Genomic DNA, 19,158 nt, shown 5'->3' with positions numbered 1-19,158 from the left:
ATGCTGCTCTCTAGATCTCGAATATACCAGAATATCATCGATAAATACAATCACCGACCGATCCAACATCGGTCTACATACTCGGTTCATGAGATCCATGAACACTGCTGGGGCATTGGTGAGCCCGAAAGGCATCACCACAAACTCGTAATGCCCATATCGCGTTCTGAACGCTGTCTTCTGGACGTCCTCATCCCGCACCCTCACCTGATGATATCCAGATCTCAAATCAATCTTGGAAAACCAAGATGCTCCCTGTAACTGATCGAACAAATCGTCGATCCTCGGCAACGGGTAACGGTTCTTGACCGTCAGCTTGTTCAACTCCCGGTAATCAATACACATCCGGTGTGTACCATCCTTCTTTTTGACGAACAGGATAGCTGCTCCCCACAGCGAGCTGCTCGGCCGAATAAACCCCTTCCCCAGTAGCTCCTGAAGCTGCGAGGATAACTCTTGCATCTCTGGAGGTGTAAGGCGATAAGGCACCTTGGCGATAGGCGCGGCCCTCGGAACCAAATCGATACTGAACTCCACTTGCCTCACAGGAGGCACACCCGGAAACTCCTCGGGAAATACATCCGGGAACTCACGCACCACCGGAACCTCCTCAACTGAACTCGGCCTCTTGGAATCCACCCGCGTATCCATCACATACGCCACAAAACCCTTACAGCCCTGCCGTAGACACTGCCTCGCTCTAGCGGCCGAACAAAACGCTGATCCTGAACGTGTACCCTCGCCGTATACCGAAAGAACTCCCCCACTAGGGTCTCGTATGGTCACCAGCTGTCGCTCACAGTCGATAACCGCACCGAATCTGCTCAACCAATCCATGCCCACAATGACACAGACATCACCCATAGCAATAGAAACCAGATCAATCGGGAACTCAACACCGAAAATCTCAACTACGCAACCTCGGAGAACCTCCGTGGCATATATCACCCTCTCATCAGCTATGGAAACTCTCAGAGGCCGACTCAATGCCTCACGACTAACACTGATATGCTGACTAAAAGCCAAAGATACAAAAGATCAACTCGCACCCGAGTCAAATAACACCAAGGCAGGTACAGAATTCACAAGAAAAGTACCTACGCATAACATAACATAAGCATAATATCATAACATCAAAATAAATACATGAAAGAATACATACCAGCCACGACATCAGGCGCTGCGCGGACCTCCTCCGCGGTCAGCTGAAAGGCTCTCCCTCGTGCCCTCGGCGCCTCGGCCTTCACTGGCCGACTCTCTGTAGCTCTGATGGCGGCAGGGGCAGATCCCTGAGGTGCTCCCTGAGATGACCCTCGCAACTACGGACACTCTGCCTTCCGGTGTCCGGTCTAATTGCAGTGGAAGCACACTGCAAACCCCTTGGGGCAATCCTTGGCCATATGCCCCTCCTTGCCACATTTGTAGCAAGATCCCGCTCTGCAGACTCCATCGTGACCCTTGCCACACTTCCCACAAGTGCGGCCCTTCTGGCTCCCTGGTTTGGGATCAGCGGGCTTGGCCTGCTTGGCTGCCGGCTGAGACTGTGCCGGTCGCCGATCCCTCCCCTGAAACTCCGCCTCCTCCCTGGCCTGAGTCTCCAGCTCAATCTCCCTCTTCCGGGCATTTGCCTGAAGCTCAGCAAATGTCCGGTACGAGGAGTTCGCCGCGAACTCCCGAATGTCTCGCCTCAAAATACTCAAATATCGGCTCATACGTGCCTGCTCAGTGGACACGTGCTCAGGGCAGAACATCGCCCTCTCATGGAACATCCTAGTGATCGTTGTAACTGACTCAGTACCCTGTTTGAGGGTCAGAAACTCCTGTGCCAAACGCTCCCGCTCCACCTGGGGAACGTACTCATCTCGGAACATGACAGTGAACCTCTCCCAGGTCACTGCCGCAAGCTCAGCAAGCGTATAATGCGTTGTCACAAACTTCCACCAGTCCTTCGCTCCCAAGCAAAGCTGGTTCAGCGCGAACCGAACTTTCAAATGCTCAGGAGATGAACAAGTGAAGAAGCACCCCTCTATATCAGATATCCACCTCATAGCTGCCACCGGATCTTGGGTCCCATCAAACTCTGGTGGTTTTGTGTTGCTGAACTCCCGGAACAGCAACGCATCACCACCTTGCGGCCTCGCGGCAGCAATCGCTGCGGTGGCCGCTGCAACAGCAGCCTCAAAAAGGGCGGCATAGCGCTCGTCAAAGGTCTCAATCAGCATGGTCTTAATAGACCCAAACATCTCCGGTATCTCTGCCCTGATGGCCGTAGCCACCTCCTCATGAATGATCCGGCGGATCTCCTCATCACTGGTACCACTGCTCTCAGGCATCAACCGTGTCCTCACCATGATCTACCTCTGAAATACAACATACGAAAAATTTGAACCCCTTCGAGCATGCTCACACTCATCAACTCTTTCCTCCTTGATCCTTGGTATTCCAAAGATTCTTACTTGGGTTGTACACTGCTCCGGTGCTTTCAGTTGTACGGGCCCAATACTACTGTCCGCACCGTATCAGAATACACCCCAAGTCCTCCTCTTCGAATCCCAAATTCCAAGTACTCTAACATGCATAGATCACTCTCTAATAGATCTCTCATAAGCCCCTCGCTGCTACCTACTCACTCTCAAGCATCTCATAGCAGCTCACCTCTTCCTAGGCTAAGGCATCACAAATCAGGCCACTCTAGTCCTAATAGGAATACCTAGCCTACTCTAACATGCGAATACATCTTATCAGTATCAATATCACATAACATAAGGGTATTTTGGGAAATCACCGTTCGGGCGCGGACTGATCGTACATACAACTCTGCTCTGCGTTTCTTTTCAAAATCTTTTACTCTTTTTGAAAATACTTCTTAAATCTTCAGTTTGAGTTCAAATACGCCCGAAGGTGTACTCGAATCCCTCAAACCAAGGCTCTAATACCAACTTGTAACACCGTGAATTTCAAAATAATTTTTCACAAGTTATAAAAACATTTCTCATTTAATTTTCATAAAACATTAAGTTTAAATCCCAATTCACATCATACAAAATCCCAAGATCAAATGTATATCAAAAATCCCATGCGTGTGTACAGATCAAGTCGGCGCCTTCCCACGGTCATCACTAGTACCTAAAACAAACAACACTAACACTGTAAGCACAAAGCTTAGTGAGTTCCCCAAAATACCACATAAACATATATTAGCCACTCGAGGCTATAACTCTATGGGTCCGTGCACCCAAGCTCTGTGAACCCTTAGGTTCTAACTCTGGGGACCTTCCAGTTCCGACTCTATAAACATGCACAGCATAAATCACATAGACATCATGCAGTACAACACATAGCATACACATAACATACACATACTCTGACACATACTCTGATTACCTACTCAAGGTAAAGTATAGTGAGAAGACTCACCTCGTATATCTCGATAACTCGCGAATCCCGGTAATCACTCGTGCTCGATCCTCCAAGCTATAATCCTCCTATAACATCATACATCTCTAATTAACACTTTTACCACTAAGGTTGACTACCCCTATCAAGTCAACTCTGGTCAACGGTCAACTTTGACCGGACTCGGCGAGTGCACTGGGGCGACTCGGCGAGTCTATACGTGTTCACCAACTCTCTAGGATTCTCTTTTGACACGTCGAGTACTCCCCTAACTCGACGGGTTCCACCTGGCATGAATCGCGGGGCCACCACGACTCAACTCGCCGAGTCTGAAGAACAACTCGGCGAGTCCCAGCTCGACTCAGTCCAACTATCAACCCTCTCTAACTCTCCCTGACTCACTGAGTCGACCCTTAACTCGGCAAGACCACTTGCTGAGTGGTTAAGGACAATCTTCATGCTACTCGCCGAGTCTGTTCTTCAGACTCGGCGAGTCCATGCCATGCATCAACTCAAACTAGCTTCTGAGGTCAGATCCACACCATCCACTCATAGATCTGGCCCTCCTAAGCTTATTCATTACGTAAAGTTCATATCTTGGTTACCATACAACACCTACAAGGCTCTTTTTGGAGAAATGACCTCTAAAATGGCAACCCTAGCCTCCAACCCAAAAGGGAGGACATAAAGCATGACATTAGGGACTCTCTGGACCTACTAAGGTCCAGATCTAAGCACCATATCCCCGAGGGACCTCTCACACTTCCAATACAAAGCAAATAAGGCATGAAGAAACCCTAGATTTGACCATATCAACAAAAATACGGAAATAAGCTCTGAATGATACCTCAAGAAGCCTCCTCTGATGAAATGAAAGAAGATCCAAGCTCCCCAACTCTTCTAGCTTGACTTTCCTCTTCCTTTCTTGCAAAAACACACAAATTTGGTGAACAATGGCTTCTTTTCTCACTCACACGAATCCCTCAGCTGCTTTGGTGCTCTCAAGATCCAGGTAGCCGCAATGAAGGCCATAAGGTCCTTTAAATAGGGCTTAGGACCGGGAAATTAGGGTTTCATTAAACAGCGAGGACTCGCCGAGTCCATTCCTTGGACTCGTCGAGTCCGGGCGCGAACCTGCGTCCAAATCCGCGATCATACTCGGCGAGTCTAGGCTCCAACTCGCCGAGTCTCCACGCAAAACTCAAAAAATATAAGCGTAAAAGATACCTGGAAATCCGGGCTGTTACAATTCTCCCCCACTAGAACTAGACTTCGCCCTCGAAGTCTCGCTCTGCAAATAGCTCCGGATGCTGCTCACGCATCTCACGCTCCGGCTCCCAGGTCATCTCCGATCCCCTCCGATGCTGCCACTGAACCAACACCAGGTGTACGTCCTTGTTCCTCAAAACCTTGATTTTCCGATCTCTGATGGCCACTGGTCTCTCGGCATAATTCAGGCTCGCATCCACCTAAATATCCTCTAATGGAACCACTGCCGACTCATCGGCTATACACTTTCTCAGCTGCGACACATGAAAAGTGTCGTGAATCTGCCCCAACTCTGCTGGCAAATCCAAACGATAGGCTACCCGACCTACCCTCGCGATCACTCGGAAAGGACCAATATATCGGGGTCCCAACTTTCCCCTCTTCCTGAATCGAATCACTCCTTTCCAAGGAGAGACCTTCAGGAGTACAAGGTCGCCGACCTGAAACTCAAGCTCGGACCGGCGCCTGTCTGCATAACTCTTCTGTCGGCTCTAAGCGGTCAACAACCTCTGTCTGACCTGCTGAATCTGCTCTGTCGTCTGAAGCACGATCTCTGTACTGCCCATCACCCGCTGACCAACCTCTCCCCAACAAATAGGGGTCCGACACCTCCTCCCATACAACAGCTCAAAAGGCGGCATACCAATGCTCGAATGATGGCTGTTGTTGTAGGAAAACTCTGCCAAGGGTAAGTACGCATCCCAGCTACCCCCGAAATCCAACACACATGCTCGGAGCATGTCCCCAAGCGTCTATCGTCCGCTCACTCTGACTGTCTGTCTGGGGATGATATGCGGTACTAAAATGCAGTCTAGTACCCAACTCCTCATGAAATTTCTTCCAGAATCTGGAAGTGAAGCGCACATCACGGTCCGAAACAATCGAGATCGGTACCCCATGCCGAGATACCACTTCCCTCACATACACCTCCGCCAATTTCTCTACTGAAGAACTCTCACTGATGGCAAGGAAGTGAGCGCTCTTCGTCAACCTGTCCACAATCACCCAAATTGCATCAACTCCTCTGGCAGTCTGTGAATGCAAGAGGTATATATGTTATATGTATGTATACCTTAGAAAACCCATTAACTGTTACTGTTTGTTGCGACATACAGGTAAAGATGCAAAACTTATGTGCTCATAAGTTTCATTAGAAAGAACCTGAACAAAATCATCATTAATTTTGGATATATTTGTAAAGACTATGAAGCAATGTTACCATCACCATCTTCATCTTCTGATAAGCCTCTCACAAATGATCCAACCAAGATTCAGACCCAATTTTTTCAATATTTGAAGCATGGGCAGCTGCCAGCCCAGGGTTGGAAGCCTTCACTTGATTCGAAATCCATAGAGCTTGAATCATAGCCATCAAGCATCCACAATGACATCATATTTTCAGATTTCAAGCATTTTGATTTAAGGTATGGGAAAAAGTCTAATCATATTCCTTGCAAAATGCAACAAATGCCATTTTTGTTTTTACCGGTTGTAGTAAGAAATCCAATTCATAAATAATGCAGTAATAGAATAGGTGATGAGGCCTAATTTGAACTCTTATGAAATAAATATACTATAACAGTTAAAACTGAAAAAAAAAATCAACAAAAAAACATATACCTTTATAATATAATAATCAGAGGTTTGAACATTTTGGTTGTGGTTGGTCTAATTGGATCCAAGTATACCATTGTCCAATGCTTAGAGATGAAATAAAATGAAAGTAAGATGTTGCAATACAGGTATCAAACACAAAAACAATAGAGACATCAAACACCAACACAACTACAAAAAATCCAATAATTTGAACATGTAGCAATTAAGGAATAACAAATAATTGGATCTCAATCGAGTTAAGCAATATTTCAGTAAGGAAGATGCTTACCAAGCTTGTTGATATTTGAATCGTTGTAGTTCTGAGGCCAAGACACACTTCCCACTAACACCATATGTAATTAGACCAAAATAGATTCAATCAGATGAAAATCTTATGCATTAAAGATTTTATATAATAGTTAATTTGGTTGAAAATCAACATACCCTAGTTCAAGCATTTCATCGACCAGTTCGGGTGCATAGTCAAATTCTCCTTCGAATCTCATTACAACATCAAGGGCGATGCAGTGCATCAGGTGGTGAGTGGTGATGATGAAATCCTCCTCGGTCGTAACTTAACTACCAACCACTCGGTGTTCTTTTTCGTGCTCGCATTCTCCAATTGCAGAAACAACAGATATGAAAGTAAACCCAAAAAGCGAAGACACGCCAACCAAAAAGCAGCCGACATCAGTTGTTGTAGGCTTCATCATGCCTGATGACAAAAAAAAACAAATGATCTGGTGTGACAGATTCTGACAAACCTAAATTAAAAATCACATATTTGTAGTCGTCTGGTCCAAAATCAAGCACAAATCGGAGAGAGTGAAGTCGTAAGTTGCAAACACATACCCAAATCAGTAATGAATGGCGGGAACAGAAGGAAATCAATGAAGGAAGAACCAAAAAAGACCCAAACCCATAAATAGGGTTTTTTTTGCCAACCTCTTAGGCCTGTCTTGGACACCATCGATAGTAGCAGAAGAATATCAGTCATGAAGCATCGACAATTTGAAGTTAGAAGGGAGAACATCGAACGTGAAGAGGGAACTGATTTCGTGAGAATCATCAACAAAGAGAAGTAGAGATATCCGCCTATACACCAGTTTCCATCGCCTCCTCCTGAGAGAAGGTGTGTAGACGCCGACGAACTCATCAACGGAGCATGTAGAGAAGGAGGGTAAAGATGATAACCGATGTGAGGAGATCGATAGGAACCTTCTGTGATTTCTAAGCACCTGATGATCGGTTGAGAGAAGAGTGAGAAAGGACAGTAGGAAGTAGAAGAAATCAGGTTAAAAATTAGAACAATCGGGAAGATATCGAAATGGAAGCGGTTTGGAAGAAGGGAAAGAGGGATTACACAGATCTGAATTCTATTGGAGAAAAAAGCGGTGAGAAGCAACACGTATACACAAACAATATGAATATTGACATAAAATGACCTGGAGACATATCTGAATGCACATACATAAACAGGGATACTAGAAGGGCCGAAATTGACAAAATATATAGGAGTTTACTGTAGCTAAGAACACACAATTTTAATCTATAGTATAATTGTTTTTTACCCCCCCCCCTCTCTCTCCCTCTCTCTTTCTCTCTCTCTCTCTCTCTCTATATATATATATATATATATATATATATATATAACTTTAGATGTTAGTATTTATTTCATACAAACACCATTATGTTTACATCTCCAGGTTTGTTTTTTATGATATCATTAACTTTATAATTGTATTCAAAAGTTTCTTCAAATTTGCATTTAATTTACTGTTTTCAGTCTTAAAGTCATTATCGTTATTTTTTTTACATCAAAAATCTCGATGGAAACTTGGATTTGCATTTTCGATTTTATAATGATCCAAAAGCTTCAAATTTTGTTTTGCATCGTTTTAAAGCTTAATGATAGGATACTACTGGAGAGTCGACTTTTTATTTGGGTTCACATTGATTAAAAGTTATGATTTATTCTTCTTCCGTACCTCATAATCTTTATATATTTAAGCTATTATATATTATACTGAAATAAGCAATATTTATTGTTCATAGTTAAAGCTAAACTGGATAGACGTATATTCCCAGTAATGGAAATCGACCAAACATATGGAAAACATTAGACTGCCACCGTTTAGATCTTAGAATGTCATCACGTACAACATATGACCAAAGACGATAGTGAGTACAAGAGAATTATGATGATCCATCAAGAAGGAACGAAAGTGATAGGGCTCATTTTTAGTGATCATTTGGATCATTATGCAACCATCTTCAGCCAATACCACAAGTATAATATCTCTAGTGTTGATGTTATATGAAATAATCCTAGGTATTCTGTTGGTTCCTATCATTTTTCATGGATTTTGACCAAAAGTACTCTTGTGGAATAAATCTACTCTAATAAATGAATATTTTTTTTGCTACATGTCACACTCTCATTCAATTTGCTAAATGTCATTTTGTAGTTATTTTGAATTAATTTCTTTTCCACATGTCATTTTATGAGTTTTTCTATTTTAATAAATTCTACATAATAGTTTAATGTAATAATTACAATAAATATAGTAATAAATGAATATATATTTCATTAATGGATTTACATTTTTTTTCAAAATTTTTAAATTAAAGTTCATTAGTTTATTTTGTTTACTTATTTAAATTTAAAAGATAAAAAAATCAATTTTAATAATTCATTATTTTTCTTATTTTCTTATAAATCTAATTTTTTTTAAATATTTAGATATTTATATTTAATTTTTTTAATTACCAGAATGTTGTAATACATTTGGTAATAAATCTCCATACTTAATAAAAACCTCTCTTATGTGCCACTTGTCGTTTTTTAGACTTCATTTTGCCACATGTCCTGTTTCTGTTTACCCAAAATTTGTTTTCCCACTCATCTTCCTTTAACAGATTTCATCCCCAAAAAATCAAGGATCTTAATTTACAACTTAACTGTTATCCCAATAAATCAGAAATCCTAATTCATCTCTTAATTTCTATATTTGTATTATGCATTCCATTGATGTATCTCACCGTTTGCTATTCCCTATGTGATGCGTCGATTAAACTCTGGAATACACAGCTCTCTCCTACATCCTTCTTTCTCGCCGACAGTCAGTCCAGAAGAAAGCAAACATACTTCCGCCTTCGCCATGTATTCTCCCTGCAACAACTGCAACAACAGGTATACCACTTTTGCCACCGTCGATGATTAGGTTGTTCCTCCGGTAACCGACCTTCCCACCAAGAAAATGCACGAGCCAAGATTCGTCGTTTTGGGTTCCGGTTGCACCTACCTGCATACTTGGACATCCGAGGCAAGATTCCCAAAGTCAAGCCCTATGCTTTCACGAAACCACCAAGAATCATGCTTATATGTACTCTGACTATGAACCCTAATCCTCTCCGATAAGCATCGGGTTTGAATTTTGAAAAATTTTACTTAGTTACACAACATCGATGAAGGGAAAATGCTTATGCCATACATGTTTGATGAATATGCTGTTTGTTTTTTAATGAATGGGTTTCAATTTTACTTTGTGTTTTGATTTCAATTTTTTTTTTGCTTCTATTAATGGTGAGCTTTATAATTTCCAGTTACTATTCAGGTTCAACAATCTTGAGCATGGTTTTTTTTGCTAATGTGATTTCTTATAAGTAATGTAACATGCAGATACATCCAAAGTTGGTATGCATAATGATATGTTATACATGAGCTTTGTTTTTTATTCAATTTACTTTTTTGATTAATTAACAAAGATTTTGTGTTAATTGGATAAGTGGTTTTAATTGGTTTGGCGAAAAGCATTTTTTTTCTTCTAAAAGTGAAGAAAGCAAACCTTTTTTACCGTTGTATATAAACAAGCTTTATTATTTTTTTTTTTACATCCCATGGTTTTTCCTCCACAGTTTCCTCTTTTGAATCTTACAATCAAAATAATATTGCCGAAAGGTTGATAATCATCATTTTATTTAACATGCTCTGGTTAGATGGGATTTTTTCTACTAAGTTTTTTGGCATCTAAGTTGCATCTTCTGTTTTGTTATTATCATTTGAGATAAATGGATAAAGTTGGCTTTGTTTAAAGGGGCGATGGAGTGTACCACTAAGAAAGTAAGAGAAAGCAACATAAACTAGACGACTTGAAAACAGGGTGGAGCTGGAAAAGGAGCTTTTTTTTCCATCTTATCTAAGGAATTACAGGTAATAGGCTTGTATTTTTAGTCTTTAGTTATGGTTGAACAATGTATTTGTGCTAAAAATTGGTCAAACTTTTTGGACATGGTAAATCTTCTTTTATGATAGCAATTGTGAGACTAACACAGACAGGAGACATGAGACAGGAAATGGAACTATCATTGTGGTCATTTTCTAAATCATTGATTAATCACTCTTTTAGCACATTTTTGGTTGAGAGTTTGGTAATGGGGTAATTAGTTATTCCTAAATGGTTACTAAAGTGAAAATAAGTTTTTCTCTTTTACTTAATCTTTTTTTCATATTGATACCGGAATGATATGTCTGTTTGTTTGGTTTCTATTGCTCAAAATGAATTTAAACTTATTTTTCTAAAATTGTGTTTGATTTGTACACTATAACATCTTACTATCACCTATTTTGCCACGTGTCATGTTGAGATAGGGGTGTCAATTTATGACACGACACGACAAAAATACACAACACGAAACGAAATCGGGACGAAATAAAAATTCGAATTCGTTTCCGTTTCGTGTTCGTGTCAAGTATAAAAACACGATGTCGTGTCGTGTCGTGTTCGTGTTTATAAATCCACATGAAATTGACACGATTGAGCATGTGTTTGCCGTGTTTTTCTTGTTTGTCGTTTTTATCGTGTTATATATGATTAAATATGAATTAAATAAAATAATAGTTATGTAATATTATCTTTGTCGTGTCGTGTCGTGTTGTCGTTTTTTAATTGGTTCGTTTTCGTGTTAATGAAAAAAAAACACGACATCGTGTCGTGTCGTTTTCGTGTTACAAAAAACCTTGTCGTGTCGTGTCGTGTCACACAAAAACATGACACGACGATCCGATTTGACAGACCTATGTTGAGAAAGCATCCTGGGTTGTTTTTCCCCAGTAAAATGCATAAACTAGCAATGTATTTTCTATTGTCCTCTTATTATGGGAATGTATTTTCATTTCCTTATTACAACAATATACTTTGAAGATTATTTTGTTAGAGCTGAGTACTTTATCCCATATTGCTTTATTTAATGGTATTAAGACCTACCATAGTATTGTGTGTGGATTAGAATACAAAAAGACCTGAAAATTTATGCGTTCTCTTTAAATGTTATCTATCTTGCACTTTTTACTACATAAAGTTCTGAACTACATAATTTCCCATTCATGAAACTAATTTTTCAAAAACTTAAAGGTAGATGCTATATTAGAAACAAAAGTTAATATTTAGAAAATAGTTAATTTCAAAACTCGATATAATCTTTGTTCTGACATTACCTCCATCAAAAGTTAATTTCAACAAAATAGCAATGTACTTTTATTTTATGTCAAATATTGCATCATACTTTAATTTTTTATTTGTATTTAAACATTACTTTTTTACAGGGATCATTTAAGACCTCTATTTGATTAATTATTTTCCTACAAGGATCGTTTATATACACTACTATTTGGTTAAATATTATTCTTTATGCATCTCTCTTACAAAATTTTAAGCTCTATCACATATATTAATTGAGCCTTTATTTTTTTCTTTTTCATATATTATTTTAATGTCTAAGAATGATTTTAGAGACTTAAAATTTAACTATAAAATTTTCACACCACCGTATAAGTGGTATTTATGAATACCTATTATATAAACCTCTTATATGTTAATATTGTGGACGCTAACCTTCAAAATTATAAATAAAAATCTTATGAATGAAAAAGCACATGCATAATGTCCCATATATCTTAAAGGAATTACTTATTTATTAACATAGTAATAATTATGTTTTTCAAGTACCAAAATTAATTTAATTTTTTAACCGGGATTCCACGGGTTATAACCTAGTAACTAAAATCAATTTAAGACGGACGGGTGTGGGCAACGCGAATGTAACATCCAAAAAATACGAGCCAAAAATTTCATTTTTAAAACATATTCTTAGCAAACCAAAAAAATAAAACGTTCACTGATCTTATCATTTCATAAAAGTTATCGCATGTCTTGAAAAACATTTCATAAAAACATAATAAGGTCAGAGTACAAATTCCCAGGAGGATCTCATAAGGCGAAATACAAGGTGTGTGTGTGATGGGCCGCTACCGCGGCAGCTCCTTCCCCTTCGAAGAAGAGGTACCTGAAACCAAAACTGAAAACTGTAAGCACGAAGCTTAGTGAGTTCCCCCAACATACCACATAACATACAATTACATATCATACATTTTGCCGGGCAATTCTGGGGTGCCCGACCTACCCGGTACGGCCATTCTGGGGTGCCGACCTGCCCGTGTCAAGCCGTTCTGGGGTGCTGACTACCCATCGGTCCTAACAACCGATCCTCGGGGACTATTTCACCCCCTACTGCTACTATCACAAATATCATAACCTAACATATCATCAGACATATCTGGGGTGTCCGATCTACCCTTTGGTCCTAACGACCGAACTTGGGGACTATTCCCCTCATACTACCGCTATCACATATAACGTATCATGCTAGCATATAAACATATCAGGTAGCAGCAAACCTAGATGATATCACAAAGACAATCATCTAACATACAACTCCTACTGGTGGGCCGGCATTGTGGCCGTAGACACACCGCTATTAGAAGGTAACTCACCTCGAAAGTAACTGCTGAAGTCTGCTTGCTAAGCGCCTGACTGCTGAATCAGAAATCCTCCGGCTATAAATCATAAACATAGGTTAGCCTCTCATTCACACCCTTAGGTCAGATGACTGACCCTCCCTTCGACCAAAGTCAACTTCTTAGTCAAGGTCAACTTCCAGTGACTGGACTCGTCGAGTCGTGGCACCGACTCGCCGAGTCCTTCTCCACTAACCCGGTTCCACTCTACAAGTCCCTTCTTCCCACTCACTGAATCGTCCTTAACTCACTACTCGGGACAATAGGACCGGCTCGTGATCTGTGACATCCCCAAAATCACGGCCAGAAAAGACCGATTTTGTTTATGCTTTATAAAAATCAGAGTTACATTTTAAATGAAAGTGTTGCGGAATTTGTCCCAAAACAAAAATATGATAAAGATTTATCAAAAGCATTTCCATAGAAATGTATTTCATTAAAAGACTCGGGATGTCATGTTCGTATAGATCAAAAGCATAAACAGTACAATATAAGCCTTACTACATTATTTCATATCTACAGGCCTATATCCGTAATCCCTCGTCCAAAACATCACACCTATGCTCATGCGCCACTACCTGTAATACAAGAAACTGAGTGGGTCAGGCTTGGGAGCCTGGTGAGCACATAGGTTTTTCAACCCACAATAAATAAGTTTATTAATTTCATCGATCAACAATAACCCGATTACCCGTTCCCGTTATCCTCACTTTACGTCCCTAAACACCTATCATAAGGGACCTAGCCTAAGGATCATCATCGGGACGGACACTACTGCTAAGGGGATTCCTCAACAATAAATGTCCTAAAGGCAACCATGTGGGGGATGGAGTACACCGGTAAACACATCGTTCACAAACACCTACAGGTTGCGAGCCTGCTAGTGTTCCACTGGACTGTCTAGAAGAGTCCGTGGTCGTCATCCATACTCCGCTAGATGACAGAAACAACAACATCAACATCGAGGCCTCTCATCATTTTATCACACATCAGCTATTACATCTACCCATGTTTTACCCCAACATTTTCGTAGATATAAAATACATATACAGTTTAAATCATTGAAAACATGTATAACAATGTTCATCCAGCATAGATAGCAAGTATTCAGATAATATGCACACATAGCACGTAATTTATATAAAATACTTCATATCTATGTGTAAGCTGAAAGTAACTATGCACTCACCTGGTAAGGTGGTGACTCGGCACTCGGACAGCTCTTCGTTACTTCTTAAAACAATTTTTCCTTGACCAAACCTTGTATTAATACCACTAGAGTTTAGTTTTAACGTTAATCGCGACTAATTAATAGTCTAGCTATTATTACTATTATATAAGCGTTAAATAACACTCAATATAACTCATAATAATAGCCCAAATAATTATTTTAATGTCCTAATAATGTTACTATAATTAAATAAAAGCTATATTAAATATAGTATAGGCGTAACTCACTTACAATGGGTTTTTATTAAAAACCGGACTTCGCTGGAGCAGCGTTTCCGAGCCGAAAGCTTTTCTTCTCGGAGCCGTCGGACGCTCCGGGGCTTTCTTCTCGTGATAGGGAGGTTCCCTAGACTTGGGAGGGGTTTAGGGAGGCTAGAGAGAAGTTAGAGACAGAAAGAGAGGCTTATGGTGTGAAGAAAATATGAGGAGTTCACCCTTGTATTTATAGGAGTTTTATAGTAAAGTAGTCTCTAAGCTTCGTCCGTAACTTTTGCATACGAGCTCCGTTTTTGTCTGTATTTTTACCGTTGAGTTCCTATTAATGAGATCTTCAACTTTCATTTAGACCTCGTTAGCTAATTCTCATTCTATCTCGGATTTACAAAACTGTATCGAATTCGCCGCGCTCGAAAAGTAGAGACTAAGCTTCGTCCATAACTTTCGCATACGAGTTCCGTTTTTGTCTGTCTTTTTACCGTTGAGTTCCTATTAATGAGATCTTCAACTCTCATTTAGACCTCGTTGGCTAATTCTCATTCTATCTCGGATTTACAAAACTGTATCGAATTCGCCGCGCTCGAAAAGTAGGGACTAAGCTTCGTCCATATCTTTCGCATACGAGCTCTATTATCAACGTTCTTTATATCCACGCGTTGGTATTTACGAGTACTACAACTTTCATTTAGATCCCGTCGGCTAAAAATCGACCGATCTAAAATTCAGATTTCGGGTTGTGCACTGCTATGCTAAATCTTAGAAAAATCATAACTTCCTCATACGAAGTCAGATTTGGGCGTTCTTTTTATCGATGTTCTTAGTTTAACATATTCTACGACTTTCGTTTAGATCACTAAGGCTAAATCTCACTCTATCATAAATTCACTATTCACGCTTCCCGGTATCGTGCCGGTTCTGTCGTGAAACTTCGACGGGTCATAACTTCTTCGTTATAACTCGGATTTCGGCGTTCCTTATATGCACGGAAACCTTGAGAGATATTCTACAACTTTATGTAGAGATATCGGGATTATCTCACACTTTAATTTTGACGCTCATTTTTATTCTTTATTAATTATACATTTATAATTAAATAATAAACACATATAATTCACATAATACTCAAATATTTCATCTTTATTACTTCAAAAAGAGTTACAAGAGTTGACCTAGACTATTACATTGACAAAAATGCTTAGCCCTGAAACCCGGGCGTTACAATTCTCTCCCCCTTAGGATGATTCCGTCCCGGAATCATGCATCAGCAAACAGATGTGGATAGCGACTCATCATGTCATCCTCTGTTTCCCAAGTGAGATTCGGCCCATTCGAATGTTTCCATCGGACTAGCACCAAGTCGACCATCTTGCGTCGTAACTTCTTAGTCTTACGGTCAACAATTGCCTCAGGCTCTTCGATCATCCTTTTATTTTCATCCATCCTTAACTCTGAGATTGGAATTATGTCGGGAACATCTCCCGTGAATTTCCTCAAATAACACACATGGAAGGTGTTATGAATACCATTGAGTTCTTCGGGCAATTCCAGCTTGTAAGCTTGGTTCCCTATCTTCTGAAGAACTTTGAACGGTCCAATAAACCTTGGACTCAACTTTCCCCGTTTCCCAAATCGTATAAGTCCCTTCCACGGTGAGACTTTAAGCAAAACGGAATCCCCAACTTCGAAAGTTATCGGTCGTCTTTTCTTGTCAGCATAGCTCTTCTGACGATCCTGGGCTGCTAACATCCTTTCCCTAATCACCTTCAACTTCTCAGCAGTCTCATGGACTATCTCGGGGCCCATAAACTGCTTCTCTCCGGCTTCAAGCCAACAAGACGGCGTACGACACTTCTGCCCATACAAGGCTTGATAAGGAGCCATCTTGATGCTCGAGTGAAAACTATTGTTGTAGGAAAATTCTACCAGAGGTAAGTGCTCGTCCCAATTCCCTTGGAATTCGAGGGTACATGCTCTCAACATATCTTCCAGCGTCTGAATCGTTCTTTCGCTCTGACCATCAGTTTGCGGATGGTAAGCAGTACTCAAACACAACTTTGTACCTAACTCCTCTTGTAGACTCCTCCAAAACCTTGACGTGAAACGACTATCACGATCTGATACAATCGTAAGAGGGACACCGTGAAGTCTTACAATTTCCTTCACGTAAGCATTTGCGAGCTTATCCATAGACCACTTCTCGTTGGCTGCTATGAAGTGTGCACTCTTGGTGAAACGATCCACGACTACCCAAATCATGTCGTGACCGTTCTTCGTCCTGGGCAGTTTAGTCACAAAATCCATGGTGATGTCTTCCCATTTACCCATGGGTACAGGTAAGGGTTCTAAACTCCCATACGGTTTCTGATGTTGTGCCTTAACCCTCGCACATGTTACGCACTCGGCCACATACTTCGCACCATCGAGCTTCATCGTCGGCCACCAGTAGTAGGGTTTTAGGTCCCTATACATTTTAGTGCTACCGGGATGAATCGAGTACATGGTCTTGTGTGCTTCTTCCATTAGAAGATCTCTTATTCCTCCCGTCTTAGGTACCCAAATTCAATCTTGGAATGCCTTCAGTCCACGACTGTTTGTACCGAACACTAACGTTCTTCCCAAACGTTCTTCCTTTCGGTCATTTTTCTCTAAAGCTTCTTCTTGAGCTTTCCTGATGCTTTCCACAATCGTCGAGACGACTTCAATTCTTAACGCTCTTGGCCTTTTCCTTTCAAGATTGACTTTCCGACTGAGAGCATCAGCAACAATATTTGCTTTACCTGGGTGGTAAAGTATCTCACAGTCGTAGTCCTTGAGAAGTTCTAGCCAGCGTCGTTGCCTCATGTTCAACTCCTTCTGATTAAAGAGGTACTGGAGACTCTTATGATCAGTGAAGAGCTTGCACTTCGTGCCGTAGAGGTAATGCCTCCATATCTTTAAGGCAAATACTACCGCTGCCAACTCCAGATCATGAGTGGGGTAGTTCTTTTCGTGCTCTTTCAATTGTCGAGATGCGTATGCTATCACCTTTTCTCTTTGGGTCAGAACACAACCCAACCCGACTCCAGAAGCATCACTATAAACCGCGAAATCTTCGACTCCATCGGGTAGAGAAAGTATCGGTGCTTCACATAACTTCTTCTTTAGTTTCTCGAATGCCTCATCGTGTTTCTCACTCCAGGTATATGTAGCTCCTTTATGAGTCAAAGCTGTTAATGGAGCAGCTATCGAAGAAAAGCCTTGGATAAATCGTCGATAATATCCGGCTAATCCTAGGAAGCTTTGAATTTCCGTGGGACTTTTCGGACGTTCCCACTTCATCACAGCCTCGATCTTTGCGGGGTCAACCATTATTCCCTCCTGGTTAACAACATGACCCAAGAATTGGACTTCCCGTATCCAAAAGTCGCATTTGGAGAACTTTGCAAAAAGCTTCTCCTTCTTCAACACTTCTAATACTTCCCGTAGATGCTTTCCATGCTCCTCTTGGCTTTTTGAGTAGATGAGAATGTCGTCGATGAACACTATCACGGATTTATCGAGGAATGGTTTACAAACCCTATTCATCAAATCCATGAATGCTGCGGGAGCATTGGTTAGCCCGAATGACATAACCAAGAACTCGTAGTGTCCATATCTTGTTCTGAATGCAGTCTTTTCAATATCCTGCTCTCTCACCTTCAGCTGATGATATCCTGACCTAAGATCGATCTTTGAGAAGTAGCTCAAACCTCGTAGCTGATCAAATAGGTCATCAATCCTCGGCAATGGATACTTGTTCTTCACCGTTGCCTTATTCAGCTCTCGGTAGTCTATGCACATCCTCATGCTTCCGTCCTTCCTTTTTACGAATAACACCGGAGCTCCCCAGGGTGATGAACTAGGTCGAATAAAACCGTTGTCCAACAGCTCCTGAAGTTGCGTCATGAGATCCTTCATCTCCGTCGGTGCTAATCGGTAAGGTGCCTTTGCTATCGGTGTTGTTCCTGGTAACAAGTCTATACGAAACTCCACTTGTCTATCAGGTGGTAATCCGGGAAGGTCTTCGGGAAAGACTTCCGGATAATCACACACAACCGGTATATTCTGCACCTCTTTCTTTTCTTTCTTAGCATCGATTACGAATGCCAAGTACGATGCGCATCCCTTGGACAAACATTTCTTGGCTTTCATCAAGGAGATGATTCCAGAATTCACTCTGTGTTTGTCCCCGTACACCATAAATGATTCCTTTCCGGGTGGGTTCACCTTTACTATCTTCTTTCGGCATTGAATCTCAGCATCGTTAGCGCTAAGCCAATCCATACCCAAAACGATGTCGAAACCGTTTAACTCTATGGGTAATAGCTCTTCGTGGAATTCGTTTCCGTTTAGGTCAATGACGATGTTCCTAATACGATTACTAACAGGTACGAATTTGCCACTGGCAACTTCTACAATCAGGGCATTATCTAGTTTTTCTACAGGCAATGCTAATTTCCCACCAAATTTATGCGACACAAAGGAGTAGTTGGCTCCGGAATCAAATAGTATATTTGCAGGCAAACCATTTACAAGAAAGGTACCTGAAGCGACGTCTGCTGCCTCCTTTGCAGCCT

General features: G+C 41.0%; 1 pseudogene; it reads left to right on the top strand.

Moving 5' to 3' along the window:
* LOC111887005 (nucleobase-ascorbate transporter 4-like) overlaps window positions 1-19,158 on the top strand; it is a 39,173-nt pseudogene that overhangs the window by 9,119 nt on the left and 10,896 nt on the right.

This window comes from Lactuca sativa, chromosome 5 (assembly GCF_002870075.4).
Source record: "Lactuca sativa cultivar Salinas chromosome 5, Lsat_Salinas_v11, whole genome shotgun sequence".
NCBI classification, from domain to species: Eukaryota; Viridiplantae; Streptophyta; class Magnoliopsida; order Asterales; family Asteraceae; genus Lactuca; species Lactuca sativa.
Note: the sequence above shows the minus strand (reverse complement) of the source record. Positions and strands in the feature narration are given on the sequence as shown.